The sequence below is a fragment of the Haemaphysalis longicornis genome, unplaced genomic scaffold (assembly GCF_048455015.1).
Source record: "Haemaphysalis longicornis isolate Haplotype H1 unplaced genomic scaffold, Haemaphysalis longicornis Haplotype H1 scaffold_1, whole genome shotgun sequence".
Lineage (NCBI taxonomy): Eukaryota > Metazoa > Arthropoda > Arachnida > Ixodida > Ixodidae > Haemaphysalis > Haemaphysalis longicornis.
This window is the reverse complement of record NW_027526203.1, coordinates 210,468,624-210,482,765: the sequence shown is the minus strand read 5'-3', so window position 1 is coordinate 210,482,765 and position 14,142 is coordinate 210,468,624. Positions and strand designations below refer to the sequence as shown.

Genomic DNA, 14,142 nt, shown 5'->3' with positions numbered 1-14,142 from the left:
TAGTGCTTGGCTTTAGAGGGGCGCTGGTTGCTTTTCCGCTCGCAGGCATGAGCGGCGACCGAATCTGCCGCTGTTGAGCTGGACCAAGTTATGCGCGCTCGGAAACGTGCCTTGTGGCTAAAATTGTAGAGGGATAAAATTGTAGGGCGCCTCGGTCTGCTGTAGCATGTCTTTGCGATTTAAATAATTGTAATCCGACACCAAAATTGTCCTGGACAATATAGAAAGCACATTCACAGAGACTTTTGTTATTCGTAAAAAAAATCCAGCTTCAAACATTGTTCTTTTTTTATTTTGGGCTTCTCCAAAGTTACTACTGCCACTCAGTTCAGCTCTGTTGTTAAAGAAGCCATGAAGAGAAAACACAAGTTTGGTTCATTCAAAAGATTCTCTCGTTAAAATCATACTGACACCACTTTTAACGTAAACTTCGCTCAAATAAGCTACATAATTAGGAAAAACGGGAATGGTCATGCGACCCACCGGCTCATTTCCCGCAAAAGAACCTGTGATGTCACATGAGCTAAGCTCTGAGATTGGCGGAGGCTGGCAGAAGCAGACGCAAATAAGGTAGAGCTTACAAACTAGACGAACGAGCGATTTGCGCTTAAATTTATTTATTTATTTACTCTTGTACCCACAGCGCCTTTCAGGCATTACAGCGGGGCACATTCTTTACAAAGCAATAAGAATGATGCGACAAACAGTGGAAGTTACGAAAGCACATGTAAACATAGAAGTACTGATGCGTTCTGCTGTTCGTACTGCGCACAGCATGCTTGGTTTAGCTGCACAGCACTACGGGGCTTGGGGTTGTCTCAGACGACACTGGCCGATTGACGCAAGCAACGGTCTTACGTGACCCCATTTGTCGAGCGAGCACTATTTCAGGGAACGAATATTTTCTCCCAGAACAAAAACAAGCCAGGTTTAAATGCGGGCAAAAACAAACCAAACGCTTGCCACGGTTTGGTGGCGCCATCTAGGTTACGGAACGTAAAGAAACGCGGGAACAAACCAACACCGCTCTACAGGGTGGAGACAACCTTTGAACGGTGCCGTGCCGCCGCAATTGGGCCAACGGGCTCAACGCGTTATTTTTTTCGTTTCCCACGAGACCTAGCAACGCGAAACAGACAATATGATTCAAACTTCTTCAGTAAACCGCGTTGCGGCGATAATTTTAGCGCGGTTTTGACACAATGACTTGCTTCGGCGGCGAGCAAGCAACCGAAAATGGCGGCGCCAGCGTATACGTCTCTACCCTGTACGGCGGATGCGTGAATGAAGGTATTCTAGGCTGCAGAGCGGTCGGTTCCTGTGATGTCACTTGGGAACACGAAAACGCACGATTGAGCGGGAAAATCAAAAGTTTAACCTACATTGTTTAATTTCTCAGTGAATAAAGCACCGTTTGCATACGGACAAGCGCTGGGGGCACTATAAAACACGAAACCTTTCGAATAAAACCAACTTGCATTTTCTCTTCATGGCTCCTTTAAGACAGGAAAATTCAAAATGTCCATGCGGTGGAAATTTTATGTGTTAAAGAACGCTGTAAAGAGGATAGCTACAATCATGACCTTCTATTACAGCAGCCCCTATAAAGCGAATATTTTATATTCGCACTAAAACCGACGTTATTATTTTTAACGAGCGTCTTCTATCAGTTAAGAAAAGGTTACAGCTTTGAATTAAACCCTTTGTCGCTGTTATGTCGCTGGTTAACTAAAGAAAATGTTAGTTAGTTGATGCTTCGACACGCGGAGTTAATAAAAATTCAGTTTCCTTTGCAATCTGTGAAGAAGGGTGGACAGCAGAGCTGTGGTGCATAATGTTGGAGTCGTCATAGCGGCTAATTGCCATATAATTTATTTCCTGATAGTTCCGGTAAAGCAAGAGTTACAGCCGTGTTCTGTAAACAAACTACCTTCCGTGGATGGATAGCAGACGGTAATTCTGTATCGTTAACAACTTCACTGTTAACTCAATAGCACCAAATCTGGAGCCGTTTTCTGTAATCATATTCCTTCGACGAGGCCAACCAAGCAGCACGAGAACATCCTAGCCGTGCTGGGCTGCCGTTCCCTATTATGGTTCTCAGTCGCCCCGCGATAGACTGCCCTCATACAAATAATCACGGAACATCACCATCGCTCCCGCCACAGCTATCCCCCTTGACCACACATTCCTTACCAGCGCCTATGGTGAACCCTCCAGACCATTTCCCATGTCACTCATTCCCTCCTCCACAAGGTCCATCCCTCTCAGTCAGTGTTGCGGAGTTGCGACTCCGGAATTGGAATGATTCCGGATTCATTCCACCTTTTGGAGATGCCGGAATGGAATGGGAATGGAATGACGACGACGCTTGGAGGAATGGAATGGGAATGGAATTAAGGGCCTTTTGCCCGGAATGGAATGGGAATGGAATGGGGATTTTTTAGACTACGGTGTCACCATTGCTGGCACCTTCCAGCTACTTAATTAGTCTGTGGCGACGACTGCGTCGGTATATCTCAAAGGTGACGAAAACGAGAACGCATACCCGCTATCTCGAGTGACTGAATCCGCGCAACCTGCCGTGCGTGTCAAAGTGAACTTCGACCTGCGCAAGCACGTCTGTGCGGTGGTGCTGTTAGGTCGGCTCTTCAAGCTTCGGCTGGCTGCGGGTACGGAGGGAGGGAGGAAATAATGAAATATGCAATATTGAGGCATAGCTTCTCTGTACAACTGTCCGTGGCGCCGATGGTAGACCGGCGTCTCTCACACTGGCAAGCGCCGTGTAGCCAGGCCAGCAAGGGGGAATAGCGTGGAGAAGCAGAGGGGATACGAACGGCGCGCATCCGAAGCCGCGGTGTTTCTCACCGCAAGATGATGCTGCGAAGTCTTGGAGCTAACAATATAAAGCTTTGCTCATGAAACATGAAACAACGAGTAGATAATTCAGAGACTTATCTACTAATGCGTAGCATTCTTACGCCGCCTGTTGTGAGTGTGGTTTTTTTTTTTCAGCCACATTTTTTTGAAATGCTGTCCCACCGATTATCTGCATTCACGTTATTACAGCGATTACATTTGGGACTTTTCCGAAATCTGCATTATTTTGGAAGGGCAGGGCGTTACATGGTTCATCATTTTCCCTAATTATTTTATATTTATCTTCATTTTTATTTTTTCAAAATTTCGTTCGAACAATCATGTCTATTTACGCTATTACAACGATTGCAGGTGGAACTTTCGCGAATGATGCATTATTGTGGAAACAGCATGCGGTATACGATTTGACATTGTCCGTATTGTTTCAATATATTTCTTATTTTTTAGTTTTTCAAAATTTAGTCCTCCCAATCATCTCCATTTAGGTTATTACAACGAATACATTTGAAACTTTTACGAAATCTGCAAATTTTTGTGGAAATGAGGGCGTTACACGTTTCGCTATTTTCCGTAATTTTTTTAATATTTCTCTTATTTTTTTTAGTCTTTCGAATTTTTGTGCGACCAGTTATATCCATTTACGCCATTACAGCGATTACAGGTGGAACTTTCGCCATATCTGCACTTTTCTGGAAATGCAGGGAGTTACACGGCTCTGGTGTAGGAGTACTCGGCAAAGAACGCTACGCATTAAAACTGTTAAAGGTGTTCTGTGCCGCTGCCCTCCCGTCTCTCGCATTGGTACAGTAGTATTAGTGTAGTGCTCGATGCTGTATATTCACTTGAAATCATTCAAGTAAGCATTCAGAATACGTGTACATGTGAGCAAGCTCCGCGCGACATGTCTCTTAGTCATCCACAGCATACTAATGGCGTTGATACGACGGTACGCAAAGCAGATAGCAAGATAGCATGCGACGGACTGCGCAGTGAAACGGAAAAAGCCTACATCAACGTAAGAGCGTAATACCTGTTTCATCTCGCATCGCTCAATAACAAACCGTTAAAACCTACTAACATGCAAATGCTATAATATATACTCGATCCGTTACTTATTATGCAAAAAGGAGCAGTGCGACACTGAACCTTTTTAAAGCGAATGCTTTTTTTAGTAGAACCGAGCACATTCTCTCAAAAATTTATTACATTACCCTTTATACCGGTCGCTCGAACGAAAAGCTCTGATAAGGTCTCTACTCACGGTGCGTGCGTAAAACCGGGGACCGCAAATGAAGTCTCTTTTTCTCTGTCTCTCTGAAACTGGACTTCCGTTGCGTCAAAACGCTTACTTCAAAATCGCAAAAAAACGAACGGGTCTAAATGAGACAACACACGCTTCGATCATGAAAAAGGAGTACAATAATGAACCTTTACCTTTATCTCATAAACCACGTAACTTTGTACCACTTGCTTTGTACATACATTTAGATCGTTCGTAGTTGCGTTTACTTGCGAAACATTGTCTCATGGGTTCGTTCTTCGCTTGCAATTTGGGCATGCTTGAAGGTTTGACGATCGGTTAGAAGCACTTTCAGCGAAAGCTGGACGCCCTTTTAGCTTTCGCGCTTCTTTCTACTTTCGATAGGACGGGACGGTAATTTTCTGCGTTGGGTAGTTGTTCTGCACGATATATGTAAACAACTTGTAACACCTGCCAACTTGGGTGACAAGTGGAACATTTTGCTTACTTTTGCAGTTTTAAACCCGTACGATAACGTAAGATACACGTTGCGTTTCTTGGCAACTCCATAAAGCACCTGAGGCAATTTTTACGATGCGGAATGAAAGGAATGGAATTGAGCTTCCCATCCATTCCAGGAGTGGGAATGGGCCAACTTCTGTCATTCCGGGGAATTGAAAGGAATGGAATCACGACAAATTCTAATTCCTCGGAATGGAATTGGAATGGAATGGTGATGCCCATTCCGCAACACTGCTCTCAGTTCCCTTCCCCTAACTGTTCCCTCTGTGACTCCCTTGAAACTCTCACTCACACCATGTGGCCTCTGTCCTCTCAAGTCTCAACCTATCCCCCCCCCCCTCTGCAGCACGGAGCAGTGGGACGACGCGCTATAAAAATTGCGACACGCAAGCAGGGTTGCAGTTACTTAAGGTTGACCGAGCCGCCACCGTCGCCGGCAGCCGTCTGCCGGCGGCCACAACGCCTTCCTAAGCCAACTTGCTCGGAAAATAGTGATTTCTCTCTCTCCCTCAGTAAATGGCCATGCTTCACGGCGCAACCGGTAATGTGGGAAAGCCAGCCTACAAAGACCAATATTACACTGATCTTTTGAAAGTCGGCTTCACATTTAAGCACAAATGCATTGTTCGCAGATATTTCTTTAGGCGAAATAAAGCCATCTGGTATAAAATATCAAGCCCGTAGGACCACTTTTATGGTTCTATAAGTTTGTTTCCTCACTGGGATCCGGTTTTTTCAGGAGAGAGATAGAGAGAGAGAGAACAGCTTTAATGAATCGCCTACAGTTCGGTTAGGCTCCCTCCACATATGGGAGAGGGTGCTGTCACCATGCCGCAGCCTGGGCGTCATCCAGGGCATCCCTTGAGGTCTGCGCACGAGCTCCATCCACGGGTCCAGGAAGGCTAGTGCCCCCTTCCCCCGCAGCTTCGCCCGGTCGCTGCTTCGCAAGGGCTGCCGTGACCTGCTGCATGGCCTTGAGCTGTGTGTCGTAGTCATGGCTCCTCGTCGCAGCCTCCAGCTGCGGTGGGATCGTCGTATTCTTGGTGGCCTCTCGCGGATTTGCGCAACAGTCTCAAAGGATGCGAGCTGCCGTGGCTCGTTCGTTTGGGCACAGTCTGCACACATCACTGTCGTACAAAGTGGGACAAATGTGTTTGGCAAGCACCGAGGTGAGCAGGGATCCCGTCTGTAATTGTCTATATAACACTGCATCAGCTCGGGTGAGTCCCGGGTGAGCGGGATGGCATAGGTCGTCTGTTCAGTGTGTACCACTTCACTATGTCGTTGAAGCTGGTCATCGTGTCTTTGGTGATGTCGAGCGTCCCGTACCCCGGGTCGGCCCGGCGTTCTGTCGCGCGGTTGGTGAGTCCTTGCGTGACTGCGTTGGCCGTCTCGTTGTGGTTTGCGTTCCCCTGTCACTATATGGTGTTGCCCATGTGGGCCGGGAACCATTTCATCACCACAGCGCTGCTGCGCCCGTTGTCTTCAGCCTTGCGTAAGATGCGCTCGGACTCACTGCACACTCTGCTCTTGGCGTAATTCTCTACCGCTGTTCGAGAGTCGCACAACACCATCGTGCAGCTGGGGTGGGCGACGGCCAGGGCGATGGCCACCTCTTCCGCGTGGTGCGCTTTCCTGGCATGGATGCTCGCCGCAGCCCTTGTAACTCCCATTGATGCTTCTACTACCACCGCCGCGTAAGCGCCGTTGCCGTCTTGACACACCGCCACGTCAACGTAGATGGTGCCGTGGTCTCTAGCATGAAGGTCTATGAGGGCTTTGGCTCTTGCTAGTCGTCGCTCCTTGTCATGCTCGCGGTTCACGTTCCGCGGTATCGGGGAGACACTGTGCTATCGGCTAATATTGTACGGTAGTGGGACTTCGCTGTCTGCTGTCCGCCGTGGGCGTAAGGACCAGGTGTCGTAATATGTGCCGCCCAGTCCTCGTGTCGGAGAGTCACTTGAGTTGTGCCATTCGCTGCGCTTCGGCTATTTCGCGTCCAGGGTGTTGTGGATGCCCAGAGCAAAGAACTTGTCGGTATTCGTGCTCAATAGGAGCCCAAGCACTGTATTGTGTCTTACGTGTGGTAGCGTGAATGTTGATGCGCTCGCACGGCCACCAGTTCTGGAAGGCAGCCACATACGCTATGTGGCTGATTACGAAGGATTGGACAAGGCGAGTGACGCTTTCCTCTTTCATTCTCGCTAGTCTGTGAGATACCCTCCTGAAGAGGCACAGTGCTGTGGCCGCCTTCGTTGCAAGCTTGGTGACCGTCAGGCTGTTGACACGATTGCGCTCAATAAGCAGTCCGAGCACACGTATCTTGTCGACCTCCTGTATGACTTGTCCCCCTTCCGTACAGATCGTTACCCGGGAGCATTCGTATGTGGCTTCCATATGCCTCCTTTTCCTGCCCACTCCCTTCGGTGGGAGCACAAGCAGTTCTGACTTGGATGGAGAGCAGACCAGTTCAGACCCACGCAGTTGCTCCTGTATGGCATTGACTGCTTCCTGCAGCGTTGTTTCTATGTGACCGTCGCTTCCTCCTGTGACCCATAACGTGACGTCATCGGCGTAGATGGTGTGTCTGACGTCCGCTACTCCCGCAAGTCGGTGGGCCACGCTGACCATCACGAGATTAAACAGTAGCCGGGAGATCACCGATCCCTGGGGGGTGCCCACGCTGCCGAGCTGCTTCTCTGGGAGTTGAAGGTCACCCGCGCAAATTTTCGTAGTCCGGCCCGTGAGGAAGTCTGATGTAATCGTATGTCCGACTACCCATGTTGAGCCGAGACTTGGGCTGGAATTCGGAGTGGCGGACTTTGTCGAATGCGCTCTGGAGGTAGAGTCCGAGTGTAACTCTGTTGTCCCTGGTGCCCGTTGCGTCGTCAATGATTTCGTGCTTCAGAAGGATCATAGCGTCTTGTGTTCCAAGCTTGTTCTGGTACCCTATGATGGAGTTCGGGTAGAGTTCAGAGTCTTCGAAATAGTGCTGCCACCTGTTCATGAGGACGTGCTCGAGGACCTTTCCTACGCACGAAATGAGCGAGATCGCTCGGAGGTTCTCTATGTTGTGTGGTTTGCCAGGCTTCGGAATGAGAATCGTCTTGGCTGTCTTTCACTGTTTGGAAAGCCGTTAGGTGCGCCGACATTTCTTAAAGAAGCGCGTGAGGGGTTCTATGGCCGCGTCGTTCAGATTCTTAAGGGCCTTGTTAGTCACCCTGTCGGGACCGGCGGCGGATCTGCTGTTGACGTTCTCGAGGACCACTCGTACTTGCCACGTTTCAATGTCTCTAGTGACGCGTTGTCGTTGCTGTGGTAGCCCGGGTGTGCCTCTGTAGAGGTGGTCTGTAGGTACTTGGCGTCCAGTTGTTTCCGAACCTCGTCTTCCCCGAGGTCACAGACGGCCCTGCGGCGGCTCTTGGCAAGGTTCTTGTGTTGGGAACCCTTGGTCCTAGTCTAATCAAGTAGGTGCCGCAGCATGTTCCACGTCTTGCCCTTGTGCATTTTTCCGTCGGCTTCGTTGCAGACCTCGTTCCACTGTTGTGTGCAGAGTACTCTGCAATGGGCCTCTATCAGTTCGTTGAGCTCGGCGATCTTCTTCCGCAGACGTCTGTTGGTGCGCTGCTTCTGCCACCGCGCCTTTATGGACTGTTTGGTCTCCCGTAGGTGAGCCAGCCGGATGTCTATCTTATCTATTCCTTCTTCCGTCTCCAGCTTCCCTGGTTGTGCCCGCTGTCGTTTTCACGACCGTGTCTGTCCATTGCTCGATGTCTGTAATATCGGGTTGCTCGTTGGGCGGCGTGGCCACCGATACACGTCCCAGTCGGTGAAGCGATGCGTTCGTGTGTCCGTGCTGCCATGGCCCGAGAGAGGTACGGCTAGTTCCACGATTTAGTGGTTTCTGCCGAGGTAATTTCCCGTGTTCCGCCATATAGCGTCGCACGAGTTCGCGGTGGTCTTGATGAAGGTGAGGTCCGGGGTGGTGTCCCGAGTAACCGATGTGCCAATCCTGCTGGGTCGGCACATCGTTGGGTCCGTGACAAGGTGCAGCCCCACGTTCGTGGCGTCTTGCATCAGCTCCCTTCCCTTGACTGTCGTTCTGTGGTAGCCCCATTTTTGGTTTAGGGCATTGAAGTCCCCGCATACCATGAGCGTGCTGTTCCCGGCTGTCCTGCCTGCCTTGTGCAGCACTGCCCGAAACTTTTGCTGCCCGTGTTCCGGATTGCTGTAAACGTTCACCATTAATGTGCTTTCCTTCCTCTTCTTGTTTTTTATTTCTTACACGGTGCAGTGTTCGATAGCGCTGTTGCCGATCAGGGCATGCTCGACAAAGGTGATCCCCTTGCGGACGAAGATGCAGATTCCCGTGCCCTTGCCTTTGGACGTTACCCGTGCACTCAGCAGGCTGGCGTGCGTGCGGTAGCCCGGGAGTTTTGGTGTCTCTTCGCTGTGTGTTTTTTGAAGCATTATGACGTCTGGTTTCCGGCTGAGTTGCTGTAAGTGTTGTTGTAGTACCACTCTCTTGTTTGGGAAGCCGTTGCAGTTCCACTGCCAGACCAAAAGGTCGCTCATTGGCAGTGGGATAACTGCTGCACGGGTTGTCCTGTCCATGACTGCTGCAGTTTGGTGATGATCTGGGCCTCCATGCTTTGTATCTGTGTTTGTAGACGCGCCTGTAGTTGCGTTTGCATCTGCGCAATCATGGTGTGGGTGCTCTGCATGGTCATTGTCATAGTGCGGTAAGGCGCTTGTTGGTTACTTTGGCGGATGCCTCCATGCGATCGAGTCAGTCCTCTTGTTTTTCCATTCGCGCGGCCAGCTTACGGTCCTTGGCTCCCTCAATAGCCCGTTTCTAGGGAGTTGGCTCCGTCATTCTGGGGGCGCGGGGATCCGTCTCGGGATCTGGTTCGTCCTCAGGAACCTCGTCTTGTTTCCTATGTCGTGCGGGCTGTGGCAGTTGTTGCGGCAGCTGTTGTTGCCACAGCTGTTGTTTCGGCAGCTTATTCTGCAATGCTAGCAGCGTCGTGAGCTTCTCGTTGATGTCTCTGATGGTCGCGCCTTGTTTGGCTATTCTCTGTTTCAACGTCTCGTTCTCGGCCCTCAGAGCCGTCACCGCTCCATTCTCGTCATGGGGTTCGTTCGGGGAGGTATGCGCCGGTTGTTGCCTCGGAGCGGCCATGGCCGTTTTGACTACATCAGCCCACGCGGCGCGTTCTCGTGACTGCGATGGTTGTCGACGGCGGCTGTCGCTCCTGCCTCTCTGGCTACTCTCTCTGGAGACTTGTATTGCGTTGGTTTGACCCCTGCGGGGACCGTCGACCTACGGCCTGCGCAACGGTGGGAAGCTCTCTGGGTCCGGTTATTGTTCTAAGGCCTCCATCTTGCACTCCCATTGCCGCTTCTTGATCACGTACAGCATCTTGTATGTGTTCTTGCATTCCCTCGCCCTCGTGCCAGTCGGGTCTTGCCCCCCGCACAGTTTGCACGCAGGTATGCAGTCTCGTTCATAATCGGCGCCGAGTTCGGGCGCCGCAGGCAAAGCATACTCGAGTGTTGGGGTTCGGGCAGACATCACTTCTATGTCCGACCTTGCCGCATTGCCTACACACCTCAAAATGCTTGCGGTAGAGCCCGCATCGTACAAGTATGGAGCCGTACTTGACGTAGCTGGGTACTTTCTGCCCTGCGGAAAGGACTACCACTGTCGTAGTGTTTCCAGTTCTGTGCGCCTCCACCGCAAGGGGGTTGTACGGGTTCGCGATGCTCTCGTTAATATCCGCGGGGGTGTCCTCAACCGCGATGCCGCGGATGAACCGTCGACCACGCCGTCCGGTGCCGTTCGGTAGGCGCTGACTTCGAACGTGTTGCCCCCAACTGAGAGTGCTTTGATTTTAGAGTACTGCAGGGCGCTGCATTCATCCGGGGTGCTGACCACAATGATATTCTGCGCCACGTTCGTACAGATGGTGTCTGCCGTTACTCGAGCCGCCATCATGACGACTGACATAATTATTGACACCTCCATTCTCGCTATATTGAGGCCGCTGCGTGGCCACATGACAATCTTGATATCCTCTTTGAGCATAGTCGACGGCATTCGTGCCGCTTTCGTAACTGAGGCAGTCACACGATTAGCGAAGCTGGCCCTATCTCTTGGTCGAGGCTGACGAGTGACGGCAGTGGACTCACCGTAGCCCTTGCCGGTGGTGATCTGCTTTGACGCGCCTGCCGGAGGCCGTCCAGCCCTGAGCATCATCGGGTGTAATTTCTTGTCCTTCAACTTCTATGCACGTACGCCCGCCGAAGCTGCCGATGCTCAGCGCTGGCGCCTTGTCGTCCTCCGTTGACATGCCCACGTCCATTGCAGTCGCCATCTTGGTCGTACTCCTCGTCGGGTTAGGCCTAGCGGCCGGGCCCGGCACTCCCGAGGGCCGTACTTGCGGTAGCCGTACGTTAGGCTTAGCGAAAGGTCTACGTTGCAAAGAAGAAAAGTGTCCGAAAATCGAGAAAGGCACGTGCCACTTGGTCACAACTGGTATCAGTCGAGGCCTCGTACCTTTACGCACACTTTGGTACCAAGTATACCGCGGTAACTGCAAATTAACGCTGCGTTAATTGGCATAATAGCAAGAGCCAATGAGAGACCCGTCCGCTCCCGTAGGCGACCGCAGCGCCACCCCGATTTTTTTCTGGCAGAAAAACCTGCTCCGGAAGGAGCGCGACGCGATACCACACCCGACTGTCGCAAAGCCCAGCCCTAGAACAACTCCTCTGTTAAAACACCTTGTCTTACTCTGTAGCAGCGCGAAACTTGATTCAATTAGACCCATATTTCTGAAGGTGCGTGAGCAGAAATGGGCAGCGGCCGAAGTCTTGACGGTTCTGGATAACTTCGGTGTGGATATCTACGCAAGGCCATATGATAAAGCTTACCATTGCGTTCTCGTAGCTAATTTGGGGGCTTTATTTTCCATTTATTATTTGCAGTTTTGGGAGTTCTTTATATAGTTTGTTTTACATTTGTGATCTATATTTTTGCGCACTGTGACTAGTTTGTGACGTGACAACTTTTTTTATGAACACTCGCGATGTCACCTAAAAGCAGAGGCCAGCTTTTGTAGGCTTTGCTTGTCACCGTATGCCTTCGTTGCGTATCGCGCTGCTCGGCATCTGCGTCAGTCCGTTTCCTTTCTAGGACATCGTCTTCTGAGGGTGGTGCTCCAGCGGCTTAGCATAAGGTTTTATAAACGATTCACGACCCAATAATTCAAGTTGGCGCTACTTGAGCGCGCCGCTTTGAAGCCGGTTTTGGGTGATAGCTTCATATACCTTGGCTGCGAATGTGAATGAGTGCGTAATGCAGCTTCTTTATGCACGTGCGGCACAGGTTTAGTTCCTTGCTCCTGCCATTAGCTGTTGGAAGCGCACAATGCGCCAGTGTTCTGTTCCCCCTTGGAGCCCCCTTTGAATGGGTGCGGATTTGAATGACTGCGTACTGCCGTTCCGTGTCGCCGGAAAGTGCTAGGTGCTTGCGCAGCCGACAGTTGAGGTGCTTCTGTCCAGAGCTCACACAATGCGAGTTTCGTCATGCAGCCCATAGATGTGCATTGAGGTCCAAATTTCCGCCCACACATTTTACGCTAACCAATTCATAGTCCATTGGCAGTATTCTTTCCCTTTAAATGGCAACTGTATTTAATCCGTTTTACAGCGAACCTGGATATTTCTCGGTTTCCCCATTTGGGGTGCGTCGTAGGACGGAAATTGGTTTGGTTACTAAAAACGGCTAAAACTAGACAAAACGGCTAAAAACTAAACAAAAACAAAATTTATGACTACCGGCTGCTTAGCCGATTCTATCTTACATCGAGCATGTGACCCAGGTCCACAGCAGCCGTCGATATTCCGTGAATGTTTTGGGAACCATCACGAGGAACTGCTTTAGCCCCCTCGTTAGGATTCCACGCCTTTTCAAATCGGCCGCATCCTGCCAAGTCATCGACCACGAGCTCATCCCTAACGCCTTGAACGCGCCCTTGAAAGAGGGGTGCTACATATCACAAGCTCAAGGCCCCTCCAGCTCTTTAAAAGCCGTCTAGCACCTACTTGACGAGTGCGGTGGGCGGCTTGTCGAGTAGCTTCCGAATGGAGCCGACGTCAACCCCATAGGGAACATTTGAGGAGCAATGAAACACAACTTTGCTCATCGCTACCTTACCATGGCGACCACCGGCGATTTCCGGCTGGCTGTAAAGGTGGAATGAGAAGCCCTCCGCCAGACGCCAGCGCACGCTGAGAAACCGCACGCCTCACTGCCCCGCAGAATTTACGGCGCCATCAGGGTGGAATTAAAGGAGCCTTCACCAGCTATTGAAAGTGTGAATTTAACATAATTTTTCTGAAACGTGTACATTATCTTCGTCTAAACTATTCATGTAGGAATTTCTCGTGTAATTTTATTTCACAACACGGAAATTATTTTCACGTATTGAAGACATAAATGAAAATCGGACAGTCAAAAAACCGAACTGTGCCCGTTTCTCTTCCCCCACCATCCACAATACGAACCGAATTTCAGCTACTTTCGCTCTGCTATAAGGATAGACAAGGTGCTGTTAACAGCGGAGCTGTTGTAGGGCTTGGCTTTACGAGAATTGGGTGCAGTATCGCGACACGCTTTTTGCGGGGCAGGTTTTTATTAAACGAAAAAACGAGTTCTGAGTATGGATAATTGGATAAAACTCATAAAAGCATCAATAAATCTACTACGACCTTTTTATTTTAAGCCGGCTTTTATTGACCCTGCAGTAATATCTTCCAGCAATAATGCATTTGTCGTTAAAGGTGAAGCCAACTAGCAAAAAATCAGTGTAGGCTTGGTTTATGAAAGCCGGCTTTTCCACATTTCCTGTTGAGCAGCGAAGCATGGCCATTTCTGGAAATAATATGATTACAGAAAACGGCTCCAAATTTAGTGTTATTGAGTTACCAGTGAAGTTGTAAGCGATACAGAATTACTGTCTGCTATCCATCCAAGGAGGAAGCTTGGTTACATGGCCATCCACAGAGGGAGTTTGGTTACAGAACACGGCTGTAACTCTTGCATTACTGGAACTATTGGGAAATAAATTATATGACAATTAGCCGCTACGGCGACTCTAACAATACGCACCACAGCTCCGCTGGTCACCCTTCTTTACAGATTGCAAGGGCACTGAATTTTTATTAACTCGACGTGTCGAAGCATCAACTTATTAATATTTCCTTCCATCGACACAGCAGCGACAAAGGGTTTAATTCAAAGCTGTAACCTTTTCTTAACTGATAGAAGACGCTCGTTAAAGATAATAACGCCGGTTTTAGTGGGAATATAAAATATGCGCATTATAGGGGCTGCTGTAATAGAAGGTAACGATTGTAGCTCTTCTCTTTACAGCGTTCTTTAACCCAGAGAATTTCCACCGCATGGCCATTTTGAATTTTCCTTTCTTCAGAAC

The 14,142-nt window shown here is 49.9% G+C and overlaps 1 pseudogene; it reads right to left on the bottom strand.

Moving 5' to 3' along the window:
* Nucleotides 1-9,213: 9,213 nt before the first annotated feature.
* On the bottom strand, nt 9,214-11,019 carry LOC144157084 (uncharacterized; annotated as a pseudogene).
* Nucleotides 11,020-14,142: the final 3,123 nt, after the last annotated feature.